This window comes from Euprymna scolopes, chromosome 10, assembly GCF_053919585.1.
Source record: "Euprymna scolopes isolate OS-2025 chromosome 10, ASM5391958v1, whole genome shotgun sequence".
NCBI classification, from domain to species: Eukaryota; Metazoa; Mollusca; class Cephalopoda; order Sepiida; family Sepiolidae; genus Euprymna; species Euprymna scolopes.
The window spans coordinates 39,111,360-39,138,661 of record NC_136491.1 but is presented as its reverse complement, the minus strand read 5'-3'; the positions used below and the strand labels follow the sequence as shown (position 1 = coordinate 39,138,661).

Here is a 27,302-nt window from a genome sequence, read left to right as displayed (position 1 = left end):
GTCTCAATCATGGGTCCGGCACTGGAAGCATGCCTTTTCCACAAGCGCCGGCAAGATCTCGGTGAATACTCGGCAGATGGCGGCGATCAGACTCGCTTTGGTGTTGTGGGAAATCATTTTGGTGATGTTCTCGGCGTATGATCAAACGAAGTAGTCCAGCGGGTTCAGGTCGGGGGAGGAGAGGGGGCAGTGAGAGAAGGGTACAAAGTCGTAGCAGTTTTTCTGAAACCAAGCCTTGCTCTCGGTGGACTTGTGGGCTGGCACCAAGTCCTACTACACACATCCAGAGTCGAACAGCGGCCACCTAATTGCACCAGGGTATCACCACACTCTTCATCACATTCAGGTATACTTTGGTGTTGACTTTCAAGCCGACATCGAAGATATGAGATGGCATGATATTGCCCTCACTTCAAACCACACCAAAGACCATAGTCATGGTCCGAAAACGTCGTTGAGCTGTGCCTTCAGACGTTGAACCGTCCAGATTTGAATTTTGAGGTTGTTGGCAATGGTCCAGTTGTCAAAACTTGGATCGGTAAAGAACATATCTGATCTCGCTCCTTGAATATTGTTTCACTTTCAGACATGATAGAAGGTTTCTATCTCTCTTGGGATCTGTACACAACTGGCCAACTAGTACATGGTCTGCAACAAAAAAAAACGATTTTCATCAAACGGAAATGGAATCATGTCGTCTTTTCTAGGGCTACAATTTTACCGTTCTACTCAGTATTTATTATTATTATATTATTATAGTTTATTATCATTTGTTATTAACTAATATAAAAAATTCTTTCCTATGTAGAAAGTTTATTAACACTATAGCAAAAAATCAACTTTAAAATACCCATGAAATTAAAATTAAAACAATCATTTTTTAAGAATATTAATCTTTACTTATATATAAAAGGCGCTGTGAGTGTGAGTGAGTTCATTCCCTACGGACTCAGAAACGGCTGAGCCGACCTTTGGAAAATTCACACAACTGTACCTCATGTGTTTGGCAGTGTTCTTGGATAGATTTTGCACCGGAATGCCTTCGATAAGTATCAAAAATCGATAATCGAAAAAATCCGATCAAAGAAAGAACATTCCGATTTTAATCAGAGTTAACATTCTTATACAGCTTAACATCATGAATGCATTTTAGAAGTTTTATCACCGCACAAGTAGAAAGGCCCGGCGTATAAAACCAACAGTAAGGTTCTTTAACAAAACAGGAGTGCATTCGAAATGAATGCTTTTGTTAAGAGCACAATTGAACTGTGACGCAAAATTTTGGAAAACAACTGCGAGGCGTAAGTGGTAGTAACGTGGGCCATTCTCGTATATTAAGTTCGTTTTTAAACTTCAATTTAAACAAATAAATAAATAAAAATAATTTTATAAAATACACCGAAGGTTTTCTGTAGTGCAATGTAGGCTACAATGTATTGTGGACAAAGTGACTGCGGGGAGGCACGTGAAGCTTTCTCCCAGTGCAACGTGGAGGGTTTCCGACTAGAGTAGGCAATCAATTGATTTGATTGACAAATCGAAAATTGAATCGACTTCAATGACAACATAAGTATTGGACGCGTGCAATCTTCGATGATCCTCGTTTCATCCCGGACAACGTCGAGTTTCCCTGCTAGTGTTATATAATTTCAAATTCGATTCGACAACAACAACAACTACAAAAAACCAATAAGTTAAATACGAAAGATGGACAGTCATGTGAATATAGTTTATGTTACAAGTTCGTTTATAATCCGTCGTTTTGGGTTTGTTTTTTGTTTTGTTTTTTGTTTGTTTTTTGTTTGTTTTTTGTTTTTTTCATTATTTATCATAGTCACGGTTTTTATAAATATAATAATAACAGTTACCATTGAATTTTATAAATTATATATATATATATATATATATATATATATATATATATATATATATATATATAATTTATATATATTTGTGTGTGTGTGTTCTTTCATTTCTTCCATTTGAGAACCAGATGACTTCATTGGCATATAAGCTTTATTATGTCGCCTGATGAGAACTTTTGGTTCTTGCCAACCAACTGTCTGAAACATTAGCATGTGTACCGACTATGTAATATTTGTCTATATAAATAAAAATATTATAATTTGCTCTTTTTTTATATAGAGCACTTTTAATAACCTCGTTTTAATTCATGATTTTCCCTCTTGAACAGTTATAACTTGGAGTTAGATATATATATATATATATATATATATATATATATGTGTGTGTGTGTGTGTGTGTGTGTGTGTGTGTGTGTGTGTGTGTGTGTGTGTGTAAGTTGCTTCACAAGGTGTACTTTATTCAAACACGTGCCAACAAGCACAACCAAACTTGACATATCTTGCCGGATATTTTTAATCTCAACTGTAGGCTCATTCACCCACCCCACCATCTGGAAAGGAGTCTGAACCTTAATATCGACAAAATGAGGAAAAGGCAAAAACAAAAACCCTCCAAAAAAAGTTTTGCTCTAAAGAATAAATGCTTAAATTTCGATAGTCTCGGCTAATAATTAATGCCATTCATTTTTAAAATTGGATCCTTTATGGTTTCAATTTCTATTATAATTATTCGTACTTATACAATGTGGAAACTACTTTATTCACACACGTGCCACCAAATACAACACATCGCCTAGACTCAACATATATCTTAACGGGAGCCCCCTTCCCATTTGTGTTAATATCAACAAAATGAGAAATATCTTTAAAAATAGAAAATAAATCTTTCTCCAAAGAATAATGGTCAAATTTCGAAATTTTCAAAAAAAAAATTAATAAATAAATAAAAATAATAAATGATTTAATTGAAAACTGCATCATTTCGGGTTTTCAATTTCTAAATATCTAGACTACTCGTGACGCTAGTTTAAGGATTTCCATTTTTATTTTAAATTTCAAATAGTCACAAAGATTTAAAAAAAAAAAATATTACCAGAATATAAAAAATAGCTGACTTATTTACGAAGACACGGACATGCATTATAATAGATTTAATCTTATTATTGTATTTTAATTTACTACTTTTTGTTAATATTATTGTGAGACGAGCTGGGAGAACTTAATTTGAGGGAAGTCACCAAGAGAGAGTCTTATGACTTTACAAAATTGGCAGTGTCTCCCACCATCTTCGTAACATATTAAAAATTATATCAGCCAGTAGATGTTACGGCTTAATGTGACACGTTGTCTCAGGTTCAGATTAGCACCACCATTAAGTAACTCATAAACGGCAAGAATGAAAGACACAAGAACAAAGCGTTTATATATATATATATATATATATATATATATATATATATATATATATATATATATATATACACACACTAGACTACCCGTGACCTGTTGTATCTGTATGTTATATAAGCTCTGGAATTAATGTATGAGCGTGACACTTGTGACGTAAAGAAAATAGTTTTTTGTGACATAACAGAAACATTTCTATGACAGTATATTAAAATGAAAAAAGAATATAGATAGAATTCTATGAGTCGTTCTCTTTACAATTGTTTATTTTTTTAAGAAAAAAACTTACAGCCATTGAATTATAAGTGGTTTGCCATACTTATAGGTAAATGTGCACTAAACAGATACCGTAATACTTTAAGTTAAATTCAAATTTTGATATATCTTTTAATTTAAACGAGCAAAAAACAAAACAATTGGGACGCTGAAAACGTGTACATAGTAAAACAATACGTTTTATTATCGCGTTAATTATTTATTTGTAACGCAAATAAAAAAAACATATTTTCGGGGTTATTTATTTATGTTGGTAGTGTAGAAGAAAATGTATGAATGTTTATAAGAAAGGTGTATTCAAAAATGGAGAATAAATTTTTAAAAAATGAAGGCGGTGGTTAAATCGCCGTTGTAAAATGCTCTTATGGTTGTCAACGGGTTAAAGTAGATTTATTTGTAAGAAAATTGTGTTAAACTAACTTAAACGTAATACGGAAATGAACGATGTAAAAAAAATGCAGAAATTATTAACAATTGTTTATTTGGATAATTTAAACGCGAAAAAAATATTGGGACGCTGAAAACATACACAGCAAAACAATACGTTTTATTGTCGCGTTGATTATTTGTTTATGTATGCGCAACCGGAAGTCGTAAACCGGATGTTGGGTTACAACACCCGTTACAAGGTCATTTGAGTTTTATAATTATATAGATTTCTCTTAGCCAATTTGTTTGTCTTTCCGTTCAACTTTTTTCTCAGAAACTACTAGGATGATATGGCTGGAATGTTGTATGGATTTTTGTTATGATACGGTGCAGCGAACTAAGTATTTATTCCTATTTAATGCAAAATGAGTACAAATTTAACCATTATTCACCCATCAATTTGACATAAAGCACTCATTCTTATTCAACGAGTCATAACTTTTGCCCGTTTTCAACGTGTGAAAATGTCTAGGTCACATATATATACACACACACACATGTGTGTGTAAATATATGTATACGCATATACACACATACAGGCGCACAAATATATGTGTGTATGTTTGTGTTATCGTGTATGTGTGTGTGTGATTTCAGAAGATACTAGGCTAATAAAACCAGCATATTAAAAATGTACAAATATGAAATACATTTTTATTTCGTGCATAAGATAAAAGAGATGCGGATGAAGGAAGAGAAAGAAAAGAAATAGTCGACGCAAAAATATGCAAAAGAATTTGATCCTGATCATTTACTAAAAATTAAAAAAGTATCGATCGCGCACACAACCTACTTTTAAAAGTCGGTCGGGACAAAGGGCTTTTCAGCATTAGGATGAGAGGCGAAGTAGTTAGTTGAGGTGACTAACGAGTCGGCCTGTAGAGTCCCATCGAACCCAATGCATCATCCTCGTTTGTTGGTGACGGCAACCTTCGCATGCTCTTTCGTGTGAGTATCTGATTCTTACATGTAAGACGAATAGGAAAATATATTGCCAACGTAATAGAAATGATAAAATTACTTCCTGGTAAACGATGCAATTTGCTATTTAATACAACAGACACACAGACACACAGACACATACACACGCACCTGTCCCCAACGATGCTGACCTTAACAGAGCTGAGAGGGAGATAATGACATGAAAAGTAACTGGAATCTTATGAAGATCTCCATTATCCCAGTAATTGCAAGAGCAACCGGATTCATGAAAAAGAATTTCAGAAACTATCTGTCGAATATGAACCAAGTGCAAGAGAAACACAAGCAACTGCAATGAAAGGAACTGTCAAGATCTTTAAAAGGATCTCCTAGCTGGAGTGACTGAAATAGTGAGTGAATGTCTGTCATGCATCCAGTAGGATGCCCCATACCCTGAAAAAACAAAATGATTAGAAAATTAAAAGACGGGAAAAATATGCACATACACACACACACACACACACACATATATATATATATATATATATATATATATATATATAATCTCACCCGCTATATATATATATATATATATATATATATATATATATATATATATATATATATATATATATATAATCTCACCCGCTACTTAATTGGCTGAAAATGCGAAGCTCGTTGTTTGTTTGTTTACGAACAGGCGATTGGAGCACTATAAAAGTGGTGGCGAGTGTCTATTTAAATAGACATTCCGACGGGTTATTTACGGGCGTCAATTCCATGGTCGAGTGGTAGAACCGTCGACTGTCAACACGACGGTTCTAGGTTCTATCCTTGGCTTGGGAGAGATGCTAGTCTAGCGGTACTGATGAGTTGTGATACAACGAAACAGGACTGTATGTCGATGACTACAAATATATATATTCTGTTTGTTTTTTACTTCCCGAAGCAGTGTTTCGTGGTAAACAACTGATGATCCCTTAAATTAACATTAGGACTATCGTGAATTCGAGAGAGCAAGTTGGTACAGAGATTGCAGGTGATTAAATGACTTACTGACTAAATAGTTTTCCAACGAATGATAAAATATTAAAACTTTTTTTTTTAGTTTTAAAGGTAAAAAAACAACTTCCAAGACTACATATACATGTTAGATGTAATAGCAAAAATGTCACATTTGTAACATAAGCGTTTGTAGTTCAGAAACTTAACTGAAGAACTTGGATGAAATTTTATTAAAGTTTTGCAGTGCTCTCATTCTCTATTTTGAGCAAGAAAATGATCGGAGATATCATTAGTCTTCCTACCATGTTTGTTGATGGAACTTTTTAAGGGATTCAAGAATGTTGTGCGGCTTCTTACAACTTTTCTAGCCAGTTCGTTCAGATACTATAATCTAACGGATTCAAATAAATACTCTATCACGTATGCGCAAATATATATTTAGATTATATTATACCATCCCTATTTAAATTAAAACATACATATCAAAGTATTCTTATGTACATCTATATCAAAAACACTTGCAAACGTTTTTTTATATTTTAAAATTTTTATTTTCTATACTTTGTGGACCAGGCGCGAACCCAGACCCAACAATTTTAACGAGATACCGTTCTGCCAGATCAAATATACCCATTCCTGTGTCTCGATACATCTTCTATCATTACATGTAATCAGTTTTTTAAAATAGGAGCCTATTCGTGACCAGACACACACACACACACACACACACACACAGGCACATACACACACACAGACATTCAGCTTTATTTTATATATATATATATGTGTGTGTGTGTGTGCGTGTGTGTATGTGTGTGTATGTGTATGTATGTGTGTGTGTGTGTGTGTGTGTGTGTGTGTGTGTGTGTGTGTGTGTGTGTGTGTGTGTGTGTGTGTGTGTATAACTTGAGTTTCTTCGGTAATAATCGAAACCAAAACTTATGAAGAGTATTTAGTAAAATCATTTATAACAAGTCCATAACAATTAAACGACCCAGATTTAAACGTAACACAGAAAATAACACACACGCTATCGTATTAATATATAGAGATATATACAAGTTTTCGCAATCATCAGTGCAGGAAGCGATAATTATTGCCAGTTGAAGAATTCGAACTTAGCTGCAAACTGTCCTAAACTTAACTCAACTGACTTAATTCAACTAAAAGTGTTCAACGATAAGAAACGAGTTTCTTAAAGGAGCTGACATAATTATTTACTATAATAATTATTAAATACCTACAGACACTAGTGTTTAATCTGTTATATATATATATATATATATATATATATATATATATATATAGTAAGTTATAAAATATATATGGCAATTAAGCTACACAGAATATATATATATATTACTACCTAGCTTTACCTATGTATTGAGCACTGTTGAAGTAAGTACTTAAGGTTTACGCATAAATTTATACTTTCGTATATTACTTCATGTGATTAAATTAAATAATCATAATCATATATATATATATATATATATATATATAAATATGTTTACGAACAGGGAATTTGAGCACTATAAAAGTGGTGGCGGGTGTCTATTTAAAAAGACATTCCGACGAGTTATTTACGGGCGTCGATTCCATGGTCGAGTGGGAGAACTGCCGACTGTCAACACGACGGTTCTAGGTTCAATCCTTGGCTTGGGAGAGATGCTAGTCTAGCGGTACTGATGAGTTGTGATACGACGAAACAGGACTGTATGTCGATGACTACAAATATATATATATATATATATATATATATATATATATATATATATATATATATATATATGAAGTGAGCTCGGTGTGTGTGCGAAAATACTCTACCAAACTCCTCTATGAATATTTGATCTACAGGCTTGAAATTTGATAGAACGAATAATCCAAATAATACGAATAACCAATCCTCATCATAAAAATTAAGAAGATAAAAAATTAAGGAAATAACTGTGGATCAACACCACTTAAACATAATACAAGTTTTCTAATTTAATTTCATAGTGATTTTTAAGATGAGAATAATAGTTTGTATAGTCCAAATTATTCGGATCGGCATTTTTTGGAGTTATATAATGATATATCCAATCATTTTGGAAAACGTTTTCATAAGCCGATAATAACTCCAACTCTTTATTATTTAAGTAAATATTTGCTTAGTTTTATCGTTTTAGTTAGATTTATGGCGTTAAGTATTTTTATAACTAATTATTATTTATTTATTGTTATTAGATTACGTTATTTTAATTATTACATTGGTTTACTGGACCATGTTGGTTTTAAATAGTATTATGACATTATGTTATTATTTTAATTACTATTAGTACATAACGTTATTTTAATTTGTGTTATGACTAGAGGTTTTTATTAGCTTTATGTCTATTGATTTTTAATTAGCTTTATGACTAGTGACTTTAATAAGCTTATGACTAGTGATTTTTAATTGGGTGTATAACTAGTGATTTTTTATTAGCTTTATGACTATTGATTTTTAATTAGCATTATTACTATTGATTTTTGCTTAGCTTTATGACTCGTGATTTTTTATTTGGTTTACGACTAGTGATTTTAATTAGGTTTATGACTAGTGATGTTTAATTATGTCTATAACTAGAGATTTTTAATTATGTCCATGAATAGCGATTTTAATGAGTTTTATGACTAGTGATTTTTGTTAGCTTTATGTCTATTGATTTTTAATTAGCTTTATGACTAGTCACTTTAATTAGCTTTATGTCTATAGCTAGTGATTTTTAATTAGGTTTATGAATAGTGATTTTAATTAGCTTTATGACTAGTCACTTTAATTAGCTTATAACTAGTAATTTTTAATCAGTTTTATGACTAGTGATTTTTAATTATGTCTATAACTAGTGATTTTTAATTAGGTTTATGATTAGTGAATTTTAATTAGCTTAATGATTAGTGATTTTAATTAGGTTTATGAGTAGTGATTTTAATTAGGTTTATTACTATTGATTTTAGATTAGTATTATGACTATTATTTTTATGACTCGTGATTTTTAAATGGGTTTATGATTAGTGGTTTTTATTAGGTTTATGACTAGTGATTTTTACTTAGCTTTATGACTAGTGATTTTCAATTAGCTTTATAACTAGTGATTTTTAATTGGTTTTATGTCTATTGATTTTTAATCAGCTTTTTGACTAGTGATTTTTAATTAGCTATAAGATATTACGTTATCATCTTAATTAGTTTATGGGATATATTTAGTTTAATGAGATCGTGTTATTAATTTAATTATGATATTACGTTATTGTTCTAATTATTGTTATTGCACGTATTTTAATATGTTTTTTAAACTAGTTATTTTAAATTGGTTTTATTACATTTCGTTTAATTTTTAGTCACGTGCATGCGACTCTATAAGTCACTTCGTCGGTCGGTCGGTCGGTCGGTCCGTAACACATTTGTGCTTGGCCTTTTTGGTTAAGATTAAAGGTCTGTTGTTAATAGATGCTGTTCTTAGCTTTTTAAGCTTTTCTTGGCCTTTTGGCCAAGAGGTCGTCCCCCAGAATGAAAGGGTGAATGTGGCATTATGGTGAAAGAAGATACTAGCTGGGAGAAACTTTTGATTTTGTTTAGTTCCGGGGTGACAAGGATGACCAACGATCCCCACAATCCCCCCTTTTGAGTTGGCCATGTGCCTAAGTTTTTTGTTCATTGTTGATTTTCACTGTATTTTTAACATGAATAAAGGATTTAATATCTCAAAGTGTAGCTTCTGTTCCGACAGATGCTGCGGGCAAAGACCGTATGTGGAGGCAGCCCCACATATAAGAGCTTGGTCAATTTGGGGGAGACCCTTCATACCAATTTTCACTGTCCAGCTCCCCCGCTCCCTGGGGAGTTGGTCCCCATTTCCCCTTCACTCCTCACATTAAGAATCGGCCTTGTGCCTAATTTGCTCAGTGGGAGAGCAAATAAATACCAACCCCACATATAAGACCTTGGTAAATATAGGGGAAACCCTTCATACCAATTGTCACTATCCAGCTCCCCTACTCCCCGGGGAGTTGGTCCCCATTTTCCCTTCACTCCTCACATTAAAAATCGGCCTTGTGCCTAATTTGCTCGGTAGGGGAGCAAATAAATACTCTTTTCTTGGCCTTTTGGCCAAGATCAAAGTGTAGTATCAGTTCTTACTACATGTTGTACTTATGGTTGTAACTTTGTGATATTAAGTGGGGGTCACTTTTCTGCATTAATTTAAAGCTAAAATGATCACCCACTTTACAACCAGTCAGTCTCAAAGCCATTCAAGTCATTCTCCAGGTCATTCAAGTTGTTTTTGAAGGATTCCAGTTATTTTTTTAAGCATTCCAGTCATTCTTAAGGTCATTCAAGTCATTCTTAAGGTCATTCAATTCATTCTTAAGTTCATTAAAGTCATTCTAAGTCATTTTATTTTTATTTATTTAAGTCATTTCAGCCCATTTTTCGGTCATTTTAGCTTATCTTTAAGAATTTCATGTCAATCCTACATTCACGCATTCATTCATTACATGAGAGCACGCGACTAATGACTATCGGCCTTGTTTAAATTACTTTATTATATAAAGTTACCCTGATACGTTCATGAGATTATATGCATGTTAATTTGATAATTTCATGAGATTATATGCATTTTAATTAACTTATGACGTGATGTTCTTTTAGTTTATGACAAATTAATCGACTTAGTTCTTTTGCTTTCGTTTCTTGATGTATCTAAATACATGTAGAGTGATGCAAATTTAAATTGATTGAACGAATGAGTTAACAATATTTTTAATAGTTTTGAAGTTTAAAGTATATTAGGTTGTATGGTTGTATTGTGTGTGGGGGGGTAGTAGATTCAGGTAGGCTTGGGTGGAGATATGTGGATATTTAAACTTCAAAACTGAAATATTGTCATTACCCGCTTTCCTCCTCTATTATCACCTACCCCAGAACCCCCTCTTTCTTTTTTTTCCGTATTCCTCCTAAAAACAATTCTTCCTAATACTAACCAACCATTTCTGTAAGGTCACACGAGGCTGTTAGATCGTAAACACGGTCCAACATCCGAAACATATGTAACCAAACAGATAAAACGGTAATAAAAAATAAAACATATATATATATATATTAATTTTATTTATACAAACATTAATGGCTACATATGTGCATACATGTTTCTGTAATCACCCACGTTGGGGGATTACGTCTTCAGGCCAAGAATTACCTGCTCTGTTCACTCATTGAGCACTATTTTGGTAGACACATGTTGTTTCATTGGATGTACTTCTAGGAAACTAAACTCTACTGGCTATATATATATATATATATATATATATATATATATATATATATATATATATATATATATATATATATATATATATATAAACCTTGACGGTATGTGTGCGAAAGCTCTCTACCGAATTCCCCTCTGAATATTTAATCTACAGAGTTGCAATTTGACATATAGGGTGTTTGAACTTATAGCACACTTTTGATTTGATTTTTAGCAGGCAAAATTTGCTGCTAAGGGTCAAAATTGAAAACAAAACAGTTCACCTTGGCGGGATAAGTCGAATAAAACATTAGATCTGCTGTTACTTTTAAGCATGCGCAAAATTCAACGTTAAAATCGCTTTCGTATCCATCTGTCAGTAGCTCCGTGGTAACGTCGCTGGAGAGATACTTAACAACTAAGGCTGGAACACTAAACGTTCTGGTCACGATTCTAGTGATATTTTTATAACTTTTGAAATTGGATAATAATCGATAGAGAATAAATAAGAATTCTGCATTAATTAAAATATAATATTTATGCGCATTTTACGACCGGACAACGCCTAGTGGCCTACGAGTACTATCTATTAATGAAAATATCTATACGCACCATGTAACGTATACATATATATATATATATATATATATATATATATATATATATATATATATATATTAATGGTATAATATGTGTGTTATTTATTTTGTGTGTCACGCTTACATCCGAGTGACTGTCGTTTAATTGTTATGGTCTTTCATTTCTTGTAATAAATGATTTTACTAAGAATTCTAAGAATAAAAGTCTTAACTTCGGTTTTGATTATATCTGAAGGCACGGAAATCATTTTTTTATGAATAATTTTACCAAAAGTTCTTCATAAATTTTTTGTTTCGGTTTCGATTATAGCTGATGCACCCAAGTCATATAGATATACCTTTTTTATTTTTGAAATCGCAACTTTATAATATATAAAAATCGATAGAACATTAACACTATAATAATATATACAAAATCTGCAAGAATTAAAATATCATATTTAAGCGTACTTTACGACCCTGCTAGCTTAGATGAATACTTTTGCAGTTTTATCAAAAGAGTTACAATAATATCAGAGCGTCTCCATTTACGCTGAACATATACGGAATACCAACATCAATATATTACATATGAAAGAGTCCCCTGTGGAATTTCCACAGGTCACGCTAGTTTAATTAATATGATTCATATGAAAGCGATCAATTGCATTGGAAATAGTGAGAACATTATACAATCTTTGGAAACGAATCGGCTATCGTTCGCTATAATCACGTGCTATACACCGATTCCTGTTAGGTCATCGCAGTTAAGCAACGTCGAACGTGGTCAGTACCAAAATGGGTGACGATTTGGAAGTATTAGGTGCTGTTTGTTCTTTCGGCATTTATTTACAAGGGAGTTACCACTTATCAAGGCCCGAGGGCCACTCGAGGGAAAGGGTTAATGAATGTGCGGTGGTTATTAGGACAACAGCGTAGTAATCGTTCGTGGAGGAAGTTGAGTATAATTTGATTAAGGGGACAGCTCAACAAGAACTTGTTTATCATTGGACTTGAAGACTATCGTTTTGTAACCAGCTGGAAAGTAGGCCAGCAGAACAGAGTTCTACAGGCGGACAATTCTAGGAAAGAAGCTTTGTTCATGGAATCCGCGTTCTGGTTTAGGTACAAGTAGAGAGTGGGTGGAATTGTTGATGGTGGTTGTAGCAAGACAAAAGTTTGGTAAAAAGGGAAACCATTGAAGCTCAGACGAGCACTTGCCATGAAAATAACATTAAAACAGAGACAGGGTCGCAACGTCTCTTCTGTAGGAAAGAAGTTGCAGGGAAGAGAAAGAAAAAAAAAACTTTGAAAGAACAGAGATTTACCAACCCAAATGTCACAACAGCACTTAATTACCGTGGAACTGCTTCCCTGCAGAGTATAATATGGTTATCTTTAAATTGAATGTCAACAAATATTTGCCATAAACAGGAAAAGTACAACATAATCAGGTTGACACAATCGTACCCGTTAAATAACCGAAGTTAAGCATTGTTGCGTTTGGTCAGTAGTAAAATGGGTGACCTTTAAGGAATGCAAGGTGTTGTATGTGTTCTTTGCTTATCTTGGTATTATTTCCAATCATTGTGGATTTCTCTTTGTCACTAGAATAAAACAGTGCCTATTCAGTAGAGTAGTGGGTAGTGATTAAGCAACCCTTGCTTCGCATTTGCACGTGTAACCACCCTTAATGGAAGTATCCTTTATCTCTTGAAACTGTACGGAGGTCGTGGTGCGGTTAATTAACGTGGTACAATGAATCATTTTCTATGCTTTTTTGATTACGTAATCTAAAAATGTATCTGGGTGTGCCAAGTTCGAATCCTGTTAGTTCTACAGAAACACTTTCACTTCGAGATGTCGGCAACATCATGTTGGCCTTTTTCTATGCCCTTTTTGGTTAGGATAAAAGTGTAGTATCTGTTCTGATATGACACTTCGCCTTTTCTGACCTCTTAACGAACGGGATAATAAAACGGGCAGTCTTTAACAATGACATAATGTTTGTTTTTTAAACGTCAGCCATAAGTTTGAAATTGTGTTGGTCTATAAATATTGTTTGGGGTAATATTGTTTTGAACTTAAGCGTATTAATAGTTTGGCATTTTAAGAGAAACCAGACCCAGGAAAATGAATTTCAAAAACTACCTAACAAATATACCCTGTGAACCAAGTGAAAGAGAGATTAAAACAATTGCGTTAAGAGGATCAGTACGAATCTTTAAAAGACTTCTCGGTTGGAATGTATGAGATAGAAAGTGAAATATATCCTGTGAACCAGGTGAAATATACCCTGTGAACTAAGTGAAAGAGAGATTAAAATAATTGCGTTAAGGGGAGCAGTAAGAACCTTAAAAGATTTTTCGGTTGGAATGTATGAGATAGAAAGTGAATGTCTGCCATCCGGTAGAACAAAACGATAAAAAAAATTGCAAAAAAAAAAATGAACTTTCATATCTCTCTCTCTCTCTCTCTCTCTCTCTCTCTCTCTCTCTCTCTCTCTCTCTCTCTCTTGCTCTCTCGCTTTCTTTCTTTCTCTCTCTTTCTCTCTCTCTTTCTCTCTCTCTCTCTTGCTCTTTCGTTCTTCATAATTCGTACAATGAACAACCTCTTCGAGCTATTGCATATCTCTGATATTTATACAAAAAGAATAAGATGGGCTTGTTAGCATAAACACTTCAAATAAAAGAGTACTGAAACCACGTTGAGGTTTCTTTATGAAGTACTCTACCCTCGAGATAGGCGTCTGTTGGAGAACGCAACTGTTTGACTAACAGTTCGAAGGCTGTTATTATTTTCTCTCATAATCAAGAAACAAAAATTAAAAAATAAATATATATATGATATTTCATCTGCGTTTCTATAACATAACGCAATGATGACAAAAAAAGCGGGAAGATCCGGAAGCAAAAGTTAATACTAAAAGAAGAAAACAAATATGAAAAAATATTCCATTACTAGATTCACGAAAACGTCATGATATCTTAAGAGTGATCATAGTGAAAAGAAAAAGTTTATTATATTTTAGTAAAAAAAAATCATTTAGGTGGGAAGGGAGTAGTTACATTTTTTTAGTATGTTTTTCTCTGTCCTTTTCACTTTTTCACAGAAACTGCTGGGCCGATCTGGCTGAAATTTTCTAAGGACCTTTATTATGATAACGTGCAGCAAACGAAGTATCATGGTATCTGTTCTATTCAGAATTAGGGATTAATAGGGATTAATGACGATTAATGAAAAAAAATGAGCACAAATTTGACCATGTTTATTTATCAATTTGGCATAAGGTACTTATGCTCAAGTCAACGGGCTATAACTTTTCCCGTTTTAACGAGCTAAAAGTCTCATGTTTTTATGCATAAAAAAATATTCGGGTAAAATTCTGAACAGAAATTTTATGGTTTTTTTTACGAGGATTAAAACTCAATATATTTGGTGATTGCCAAAAAAGAGTGAAATTTGAAGTTAGGTTGTACATTTTATTGTTTAAATTTCAGTTTTATTTTAAATTTGGGGGTGGGGGAATTATATAAGGAAATCGCTCCAAACAAGACATGACGCCATTTGATGTAGGGGGTTAAAAAAAATACCACTTCAAGGTCAAAAACAAACCAATGATAAGTTTAGGTTAAATAGCTTGCAATCCAGAAAAGAGCAATTCTTTCTCCTTTGTCATGAAAGGCGAGAGCTAAAGAATTAAATAAGGAAAGCGAGAGTTACAAGGATGACGAAAATAAACCCAAGATCCACTCTCCTTGAATTTTAAGGTTGTAAATTTTATTTTACTTCATTGAAATTTTATTTTATTCAAAATTTATTCCATTTAAATTTTACTTCATTGAAGTTTAATTTTATTTAGATTTTATTATATTGAAATTTTTTTATTGAAATTTTATTTTATTGAAATTTTATTTCATTAAAATTTTATTTTATTGAAATTTTATATTATTGAATTTTTTATTTAAATTTTATTTTATTTAAATTTTATTTTACTGAAATCTATTTTATTTAAAATTTATTTTATTGAAAGTTTATTTTATTTAAAATTTACTATATTGAAAATTTATTTTCTTGAAATTTTATTTTATTTAAAATTTATTTCATTTAAATTTTACTTCATTGAAATTTTATATTATTGAAACTTTATTTTATTTAAATTTTATTTTATTGAGATTTTATTTTATTGAAATTTTATTTTATTGAAATTTTATTAAAAATTTATCTTTTTGAAATTTTCTGTTAGTTAAAATTTATTTCATTTAAATTTTATTTTATTTAAACATTATTTTATTTAAAAATGATTTTATTTTAATTTTATTTTGTGTTTATTTTATTTTATTTAAATTTTATTTTATTTAAATTTTATTTTATTGAAATTTTACTTTATTTAAATTTTATTTTATTGAAATTTTACTTTATTTAAATTTTATTGAAATTTTACTTTATTTAAATTTTATTGAAATTTTACTTTATTTTAATTTTATTTTAGCTAAAATATCGTACTTTGTTTATTCATTTCTTCAGTTTGTATTACGATATTGAAAAACTTTATAAAAAGCTATTCTTTGTAACAAAAGATAACCCTTTTATTATAGGAATCCTTTGAGATGAGTAATTTTTATATTTATTGATTTATATATTTTGCGGACTTGTCTGAAGATACCGGTTTCAATCCTACCCAAAGCCGGCCAGAAGATTAGTTGACCAAAAACGTGATTAGACGACAACAACTATGGAAGATAGTAATTACTTAGGATACAGTTAAGAGACTCAGCATTCCTATCCCGTTGCGGTTAACCACCTGACGAAGGCCAGAGGAATAGTTAGCTGAAACGTCGTGAAACAACAACTATAAAAATGAGGATAACAGTCCGCAAATAAATAAATACAAAATAATCATTTGACGAATTCCCCATTTTTCTAGCGACCACCCTATATAATACTTCAAAACGTTATACCAATTTCGATTCAAATTCATTACATAAATTTTTATAGAAAACTAGCCTTGGTGCTCGGCGTTGCCCGGGTGTTTAAAGGTGTGTGTTGAGCAAAATAAAAAAAAAAGTTGTAGTAGGCAGGCAAGCTCGAACCCGTGACGCGAAGGCGGAAAAGAAAGTGGAAATGTGTGTAAGGGTGTTGGTTGAGCAAAAAAAAAAAAAAAGAAAAAGGAAAACTGCGTGCGCAAAACAAAAAGAAAAATAGGAGTAGTAAGTAGGCTCGAACCCGTAACGAGCCAGAGGAAAAAGAGGTGTAAAAACAAACAGCCTTACCGATGTGCCTACCGTGGTTGTAACGTCCGGGGCGATCGAAATAACGCGTTTTTCAAAAATGTCAGCGAAAAAATCGACCCTCCCTGTCGAAAAGTGCCCAGTTGAAGGTGAAGGAATTAACGTTTTCGATAACTGTTGTCCGGAAGGGTCGAGCTTCAAAATGATACCGATATCGTGAAAATCCTTCGCCTTTGTCGAAAGTTTTAGGCAGACGTACATACATACATGCATACATACATACATACATACATACATACATACATTTAAACAGACAGGTGAGATTTATATCATAGATTTCTAAAAAATTTTAGGTTCAAGGGCTTAAAGAATAATTTCTGATTTCGGTAATTTTGCTTGGTGTCTAGTATATATGGATTAATTTTAATGCAAATTTGAAATATTTAAATTTTCAAATTGGAGATTCTGTCTATATATGACCTCTAAATCCCTTTAAAATGCCTCAACAAAGTTGACGCCCGCGGAATCTATATAATAGTCTGCTTGTTCCTCCCTTAACTAGTTCAAATGTTAAGCTTTGAATATTTGAAATTGTATTTGTCCTTTTTCAAAGGCCAAATACATTTTGAAGGCCAAACTGCTAAAAAAAAAAAAAGGCCAAACCGCAAAAAAAAGGCTAAATTCGCGAGATTTGGCTTTAGAAAAGCCAATCGTACAACTCTAGATAAGAATATGAAAGTGACCTCCCTTTGGTGTAGCCTCATTTCGGAATACAATTATAATCATCATTATCATATCGTATGGATCAGAGGTTTCTTTTGTTGGCATTGGTATCCACGATATATTTTATAAGAATTCTTTAAGACATCGGTTACTACGGGAGGGACTAGATGAAGGTAGTGAGTACCCTAAGTGAAAGTGATTTTGTGGAACGAATGGGATTCGAACTTTAGGAACCCAGGTCGTCAGCCGTATCAGTAACTATTAGACCACCGTCACCTTCCATCATTATAATAATATATGATCATTGATTTAATGGTGTGAGAAAGGAACTCGTAGTAATTTCGAAGTGCAACGGTTCTTTACGTAAAAAAGAAAACATTCGAAAGAAACGGGGCAAAAAAAGGAAGAACATCGTCTGCCGAAAGATGTTAAACTGAAGGAGTAAATTAAATATTGACTTTTACAATGCGATTTTATTATTTGTATTGAACTATGGAACACAATATTACTTTCTGAGTATTTATTAATACTTTTTTAATTTATCTCATTTGGACCAGTTCTATATTTAAAATACAATGGACACGTAACAAGTAATAATCCAAAGGATTAAAGTCTGGTGACTTAGGAGGCCATAACTTGTGACATGATCATGAAAATTCTTGGCCATCCAATCCTTGGTTTTGTGAGCTCTATGGAATAGTGCTGAATCTTGTTGGAAGATATATGTCCTTCCATTAGCTACGTTGTCTATTCAAGGCTTAACCATGATTTGAAGAGTTTCGATATAGACATTTGCATTCACTCTAAAGCCCTGTGGAAAAAAAATGAGAAACATGATGTTCCCTTCACTGCTAAGAATACCGAAAACAATCACTGGCGCATTTTAGAAATTTGTTAAGATTGATCTCACTTCTTGATATATCGATCCTCTTAATTCTTGTAACTATTCTCAAATAATGTTTTTTTTTTAAGGTGTTACCTAATAGTTCCCGTTCTGTCGGTTTGGGGGAATGTTATTTGTATTATTGTAGGAAGTAACCAGTCTTATACAATTTCAGTTCATCTGTCATGGATATAAACAGATTGAGATGATTTACAAGTACTCCGTCATAATGTGCTCCAATGAATGTTCTGGAATTTTCACCACCCACCCCCAGCGTAAATATCCTCGATCAACTAGAATAGCAGCATGTCTCCAATGAAAAAGTCATCTACTAGTTTATGTTTAAAAATTGTTTGCTTCTTGGATTAATTCCATTATCCCTGATTCTCCGATTGTATCAATACGAATACATACACATGTAAAAATATATTTCCTCAATTGCTGTGTTTCGCTTTTATAGACACTATTACAGTGTGTCTTTTTATTTCATCAGTTATCTTCTGAAAGCAAAAAATATTTTTGATCTAAAGTACAAAATTATAAGTGCCCTCAAATACCTTACGCACCCTGTATATCTTTTGTTTTATTTTGCTTCAGTCGAAGTTCTAAAAATATAGAGGCCCATTATCTGGGGTTAACACTTGAACTCTATATGAGTTACATAAGTAATAGAATGTTTCATTTAAGTTCTTTATCTCTCAAACATTGAGTTAGTAAAGAAATTGAGAACATAATTTTCCTTCTCCCAATGAGCCAAAAGCTTTGTAGAACCAACGTAATATATCCTTTTAGGAGAATGCATATAAAGGCAAATAGTTGTTAGCAGTGTAGGGAACATTATGTTTCCCTTGGTCTTACTGGATTCCAGGACAAAAATTCATCTAGTCTGGTGGCGTATCCAGCTTCGTGCTGTTACTTGAGGTAACATCATTTGGAGAAGGTTCACCATTCCTCGTAAAAGCCAATTTGGGTTAGCCATAGTGAGGGGATCCTATTCGAGCAGCGAATACTATGTGGTTTTGAATATTTGGTCAAGGTTTACTTCTGGGGAAAAGTATCCTCGTGCAAGGTTGTTTTGACAACCTCCTGTATAGAGAGACCTTAAACACTCGAGAATAGTGTCTAGTAGGCATTCAAGTTCTCTTCTGTGGGCATTCAAGTTCTCTATATGTGCGTGTGCGTGCGTGCGTGCGTGCGTGTGTAGGTATATATAAAGGCAAATGTTATTGAACATCATGGATTGCTTTTGGGTATTATTATACAAACACCGTGACAGCGAATTAACCCTAACCCTAACCCTAACCCTAACCCTAACTCTAACCCTAACCCTAACCCTAACCCTAACGCTGTCACGGTGTTTGTATAATAATACCTGCTTTTGTTTAAAAGGTTTTAAATGTAAACATAAAAACCTCGCCCGAATAGTTTTACACGCTTTTTCTTTCTACTCTGAAAAAAAGATTAATCTCGAAACTTTGGGAAATTCACAACACCTACCATCTTATGCGACACATAATGTTTGTAAATATATATTTTATAATTGAAAATTATTTAACTTTCTTCAATATTATAATTATTTTTTTTTTTACTTCCTTGTCTCGTAATCAACGATGTTCCCCTACAAGACTGAATTATTATAGCCTTCAAACAAATCCCTTTCGTACGTTTTAAAATGTTTCGATATTTTTAGATGGTCCATCAAGTATTCTTGATGAATTCTTGTATTACGATCCGTAGGTTTCATATTCCATTCTTTTTGAGTGCTTCCGATTGATTCATGGGTTAAATGCGAAGTAATCATGTGTGCATTTCGTCAAGCAGTAGTGTAATATATAGCTTTTTAAACGCATGAATAATAAGATGTCGAATACGAGACGTAACCACGTGCGAAGCGCGTGAAATTATTATTTTTAATTGCAACTGAGAGTTAAGGATTTGTTAACATCAATTATTACGCTTGATACTTTAAAATATCCTGGCTTTTCTCGGAAGTGACATTGTTGATTGTAGAGTGTCTAATTTTTTATATACATTGCAAAAATTTTATTCTTTTTTTTAATATTTGGTGTTGTGATGTATAATTTTTGTATTGTTAGCTAAACGGCCATTAAGCTGAGGCAGTTGTATTCTTTCAAAATTGAGTTATAGTATGAGTGGTGTAGTGTGAGCCTTCGGGGAAGTGTAATGGTCGTTTAGCCAATGTAACCATCATTTATTTTTGAATTGTTGCAAATGCATTCTCCTAAAGGGATATATTACGTTGGTTCTACAAAGGTTTTGGCTTAAGAAGTGTTATTGTTAATTATGTGGTTAGATGTTTTGGATATTTCTATAATACATGCTAAATCTTATTTTATAATTATTATTGATATAATATTTATGTATTATGTTTTTAAGGCCGTTTTAATCTAATTCAAATATCGGGTGAATCAGGCTATTGTTAAATAAATTAAAGTACTTGTAGATGTTTAGCTGATTATTATTAATGATGTCTAAGTTTCTCATCATTAAGTGTTGATATACGGGAAACGGTAAGCAAGGGTGCTATATCAGTCAAGAGAGAGAGACAGACAGACAGACAGACAGACCGACAGACAGACAGAGAGAAAAAAATAAAGAAATAGATAGAGAAAGATTGAAGAACATATATGACAGGTCATTCGTGGCACTCATCTTAGGCGGTTTTCTTTCAATGGAGGAAGTTTCATGGGAATATCAAATTCACAAACGGTTACCAGTTGTATTTAGATCTCCGTCAAAGGAGATGCTGACGTTTTGAAGTTCTTGTAGAGAGCTGTCAATGCTATCTTACATGAACCGGGTATATATATATATATATATATATATATATATATATATATATATATATATATATATATATATATATATATATATATATTATTGCATTAAAAATATTAAATATTTGTTCTTATAGTGCAGAGTCGATTTGAAGATAATTAGATAGATGTATCGAAATTGGAGCCTACTAAGGAGAGGGTGTAGTCTTCTTTATACTGTAAAGCATGGATTTTCAAACATTTTGACTGATGGACCGCTTTATATTTCAGGTTTTCGACTAGGGACAGCTTATAAACGTTTAGAAGATTTATACATAAATTGTTGCATTAACGCAATGAAACTGTTTATAAGTTTACTTTCGACATAAGTATTTAAATAAATTGATACTTCATGTTGATGTAAAATGCAACAAAGTTTGTTTTGTTAAAGAATCAATTTTTCCTGTAAATGAAAACAATTATAGTACTTTACAAATAGTTTTCTTGTCAATTACGCAGGATTTTTAGGTTATTTAGCAGAGAAGATAATAACGGAAAAAAAGGGCCAAAAATTAAATTAAATAACAAATAAATGTTACCAAAGGCAAGATAAATTACTCCTCTACATATCTAGATAAGTTTTGTGTATTTTAACGGAATTTTAAGCGTTTATTTGGTTCTAAAGACAAGTAGTGTCGAGTAGATAAGTTAAACGGGTAACCAAGATGGTGGACGAAAGTATGCTTTCTCCAGCGTCGATAATGGTTAAAAAGTAGAAAAATTAACAAAATACTGATAGAAATTCACTCAATAAGTTTTACTATGACACTTCGTGAATTTCTATGAGTATTTTGTTATTGTTCCACTTTTGAACAATTATCGACGCTGTGGAAACAGCATGCTTTCGTCGACCATCTTGGTTGCCCGTTTAACCTACCTACTCAACACTACTTGTCTTTCAAACTGAATAAACGCTTAAAATTCCGTTAAAATACACAAAACCTATCCAGATATGTAGAAGAGTAAATTATCTTGCCTTTGGTAACATTTATTTGCTGCAGCTGCAGTAGGATAGCTGACTAGCGACAATATCAGCAGCAGCCACCTTAGCACATATGCAAATCAAGCAAGTGTGCACGCGCTGATGTCACGGGAAGAAAAAATGCTGAATCGTATTATTTTATGCCCTTCCTTGTGTGTTTGGCCATATGACGATATCAGACAACTTGTGGGTCCGTGTGGTTGAAATGAAAAGACACGTTTAAAGTGTTACGGCCACATTGCGCGATAGCGAGTTCCTCACCAAATTTCTAATTGTGCCCGTCGCTTCCCAAAGGCGGTCCTTACCGTTAGTATCTATAACAGACATAAAATAACCTTTCATGTTGTCGTTCTTAGATTATCAATAAAGCCGTTGGGAAAATTTGCTTTATCTTTGCTTTGACGAATTGGTTTTCTTACAAGTGATATTTTATCTTCAGATTCGGTCGTCTAAACAGATATTTAAGAAAAGCAACTCCTGGCAATCTGTGAAGCTAATATTCAAATTACCAACACTTTATCATATATCGGTAAACCCTGATGTCTACTTGTTTAAGTACATGCATAGAATAGTATTGATAAGCTATGAATCCCGCTAGTTGTTCTAGTATGATAGCAAATTGGTGTCAAACGACGACTAGTAATATAAATTATGGTTAAAATACTGCGCCTGTAAATTCAGGATAAGTTAGGTCGAGTTCCTATTTACAATGCCTCCCCACGGGACAGAGTTAGACACCAGGGTCGTTTTTTAACGTGGAGAAAAGGAACAAAAATAAAAAAAAATTGTCTCAGTCGTGAAGGATTTCTCCTCCACTGACAGAGAACAAGAAATTGAAGTGCAGCATCTGAAGAACAGATACTACACTTTGATCTTTTTATTTATTTGCTTCCCCACTGAGCAAATTAGGCACAAGGCCGTTTTTTAATGTGGAGAGAGAGGGAGGGGGGAGGGAAAGGGGGATCATGCTGGATAGTAACTGTGGTCGTAGGGTGATCCCTACCTTGACCAAGTTCAGATATGTGGGGTTACCCCCACATATGGTCTTTGCTAGTCATAGCTGGTCTTTGCTTGCAGCATCTGCCGGAACAGATGGTATTTATTTGCTCCCCCACCGAGCAAATTAGGCACAAGGCCAATTTTTAATGTGAGGAGTGAAGGGAGGGGGAAGGGAAAAGGGGACCAGCTCCCGAGAGGTGGGAAATGGGAGCTGGTTAAAGGTCAGACATGTGGGGTTGCCCCCACATCTGGTCTTTGCTAGTCATAGCTAGTCATAGCTTGCAGTATCTGCCGGAACAGATGGTATTTATTTGCTCCCCCACTGAGCAAATTAGGCACAAGGCCGATTTTTAATGTGAGGAGTGAAGGGGAAATGGGGACCAACTCCCCGGGGAGTAGGGGAGCTGGATAGTGACAATTGGTATGAAGGGTTGCCCCTACATTGACCAAGGTGTTATGTGTGGGGTTGCCCCCACATATGGTCTTTGCTTGCAGTATCTGCCGGAACAGATGGTATTTATTTGCTCCCCCACCGAGCAAATTAGGCACAAGGCCGATTTTTTATGTGAGGAGTGAAGGGAGGGGGAAGGGAAAAGGGGACCAGCTCCCGAGAGGTGGGAAATGGGAGCTGGTTAAAGGTCAGGCATGTGGAGTTGCCCCCACATCTGGTCTTTGCTAGTCATAGCTAGTCATAGCTAGTCATAGCTTGCAGCATCTGCCGGAACAAATGGTGTTTATTTGCTCCCCCACCGAGCAAATTAGGCACAAGGCCGATTTTTAATGTGAGGAGTGAAGGGAGGGGGAAGGGAAAAAGGGGACCAGCTCCCGAGAGGTGGGAAATGGGAGCTGGTTAATGGTCAGGCATGTGGGGTTGCCCCCACATCTGGTCTTTGCTAGTCATAGCTAGTCCTAGCTAGTCATAGCTTGCAGCATCTGCCGGAACAGATGGTATTTATTTGCTCCCCCACTGAGCAAATTAGGCACAAGGCCGTTTTTAATGTGAGGTAAAAACCAGCTCCCCTAAAAGTAGGCAAAAAGGGGGCACTCTGGTTACCAAAAATAATAATTGCCCCAGTATAGAGGGTTTCCCCTCCATTGACTGGTACAAATTATCTTAAGTGCAGCATCTGTCGGAACAGATGGTATTTATTTGCTCCCCCACTGAGCAAATTAGGCACAAGGCCGTTTTTAATGTGAGGTAAAAACCAGCTCCCCTAAAAGTAGGCAAAAAGGGGGCACTCTGGTTACCAAAAATAATAATTGTCCCAGTATAGAGGGTTTCCCCTCCATTGACTGGTACAAATTATCTTAAGTGCAGCATCTGCCGGAACAGATACTACACTTTGATCCGGGCCCGAAGGCCAAGAAAGGTCGATTTATCAAACTACACACATACAAGATGGTTTTAATAAGTTTCTGGACTTTTTTGTACAAGCATTTAAATTGTTGTAGACGCTTGAAAATTCACTATTTTATTGCTACACATCATGTAAGATGACCGATTTTCATGATTTCGGGTTCAAATGAACAGATACACCAGTATTTAGAATAACCCCTACTGAAGCTTGATTGTCACAGCTTGTGAATTTCAAAAATGTAATCTGGACGTGAGGACACTTTAGAAGAAAGATATGTAATGAAATTCTGTTTTAAACTTGGAAAAAATGACACAGAAGCGTATGGAATGCTTCATACTGTTTTGGGACCATTTTGTATGAATCGGGCATCAGTTATTGAGTTGCATACGGGATTCAAAGAAGGCAGGGAGTCTGTGGAGGATGATAAGAGGTGTAGGAAGACTAAAGAAAGTCAGAACACCAGAGTTGATTAGCCAAATAAAACAGTTCATGGATAAAGACCGTCGTGTGTCTATAGAAACAATAAGTGCACGCTTTGGTGTCAGTGTGGGAACTGTACACACAATTATTCCTGAAGAATTGAAGATGCGAAGGATAGTTTTGCGTGAAGTTTGTCACAAGGAGCTCAGAGAAGGGCAGCTCACAACCCCATCCTAGTCATAGATTATTTGACCAAGATTGGCAACAAGACAGTTCCTCACCCTCCCTATACTCCAGACCTTGCTCTCTGTGACTTTTGGTTACTACCGAACTGTTAGTTGTTATCAATTCCAATGTAAACAAACTCTTGTTGAGCCGTCTCATTAAATTATCAGGTTCTGCCTAATCACCATTGCCAAACATCATGGTGAAGTACCACCGTCCACCTGATATACGTTTATAGCTTATCCTCGAGTGGCTTTTTAGCTTTGATAAGTGGTGACACTCTAGTAAAAATAAAAGAACCTCAGTTACGAATTTTCTCATGGGATTTACCCTGAAAGCCTTTTCTTATGAGTGGGTATATCCGCAAGAATGCGGCGGTTTCATATACAAATTTTCCTTCTCTTAAATATGTTGTCTTCTCGGACTGTTGAATCCTATCTAAACAAAGTATTGGTTTTCAGAGGCCATGTAACCCGCCTTTGTTCTTTCGTCTCACAGTAGTAGCAATAGCTTCTATTTAAGTGAAAAGAGCCGCTAAAGGCGCTCGACTGGTCTCCAATATCTTATTCCCACCACAGGACCATTAACAGAACTCGTTTTCTACCACAACATAAAAATTCTTTCCTTTCTCCCTCTGTGTGCCTAGCGTCAGGATGAACGTCCACAAGCAGAGTTCCTTCTCGTCTGTGGAACACATTACAACGGACTGCTTCCTTGCAGATTATAACATAATTGTCCTGGAATTTAATGCCAACAGATTTCTGCTATGAACCATACCCACAAGTAATTCGAGTTTACCAATTCTATCAAGATTTTCCAATCCTGTCAAGATATCCCAATCTTGTCATAAACTTACATTATAATCACGTTCTCGTTAAATTACCGCAGTAAAACAGAGTTATACCTGATAATTACAAGCTGTGAGACCGCTGATAAGAACCACATATTGTATGTCATCTCCCCTGACTGGGATATACATACAGCTGGGAAACGCATATGAATTTGATATTCCCTAGAAACTTCTGTCTTCGGTGAAGCCGATTCAGCCTGTCCAGGACGAATACCATATCTAGTAATCCTCTCAGATACCTTTCATCTTTTAACTGACAATCATTTCCTCTCATTAAACGTTATCCTCGAGTTATTTTTTAGCCTTGCTAAGTAGTGAGTAATCAGTAAACTAGGAGTTGAACTTAGTTGTCAAGAGCTTTTAGAGATGCTATTGGCTATAAAATACCTTTCACGGTATTTTATAGCCAATGGGAGCTCGTCCCATTTTCTATACGTTGACTATGCAAACCTTGGAGTCGTTTATTTTCTACTAGTTAAATATGTTAGTGTTTAACAAACATAAGTTTATCCTGCGTAAAACATTTATTTTTCTGAATCAGACAGCTTTTACAATGTTTCTTCTTTGTGAACGTGTTTTTAGAGTGTAAGATTTGACTATCTGACTGAGTTTGGGTTAGGGTTTAACAATGTTTCAACAATTATATGGTCAGCCTAGGTCAAACTTTTTTCTCCGTTTTGGTCTCCCGTTCACTCCAGTTCGTCTGTTCGTTAATTCGCCCTTTTCTCAATAACCACGCTTGAATTTTTTTTTTTTTTTTTAATAATGCACAAACATCGGCCATGATGAAAGTAAATTTTTGCCAGAACGGATTTTCCGGGATAACTCTGGTTGTTCCATTATAGGGTTAAAATTGCTCCAAAATCGTCCATTCGTTCATTTGTTCGTACTTTTCTCAATTAACCATGCTTTGGACTTTTTTTTTTTTTTAATTTTGGTGAAAGTAAATTTTTCACTCGTGAAGGAGCCGCATGCTCGGCTTTTTTTAATTCAGGCATCTTTTACAATGTTTCTTCTTCGTGAATGTGCTTCTTTTT

At 34.0% G+C, this 27,302-nt stretch overlaps 1 protein-coding gene and 1 pseudogene across 1 annotated transcript in view; both read left to right on the top strand.

Annotated features, from left to right (window-relative positions):
• Positions 1 to 27,302, top strand: part of LOC145285931 (uncharacterized) — a 119,748-nt gene that overhangs the window by 3,308 nt on the left and 89,138 nt on the right. The gene's annotated exons all lie outside the window — the stretch shown is intronic.
• LOC145286678 (U2 spliceosomal RNA) lies at positions 10,019 to 10,155 on the top strand (annotated as a pseudogene).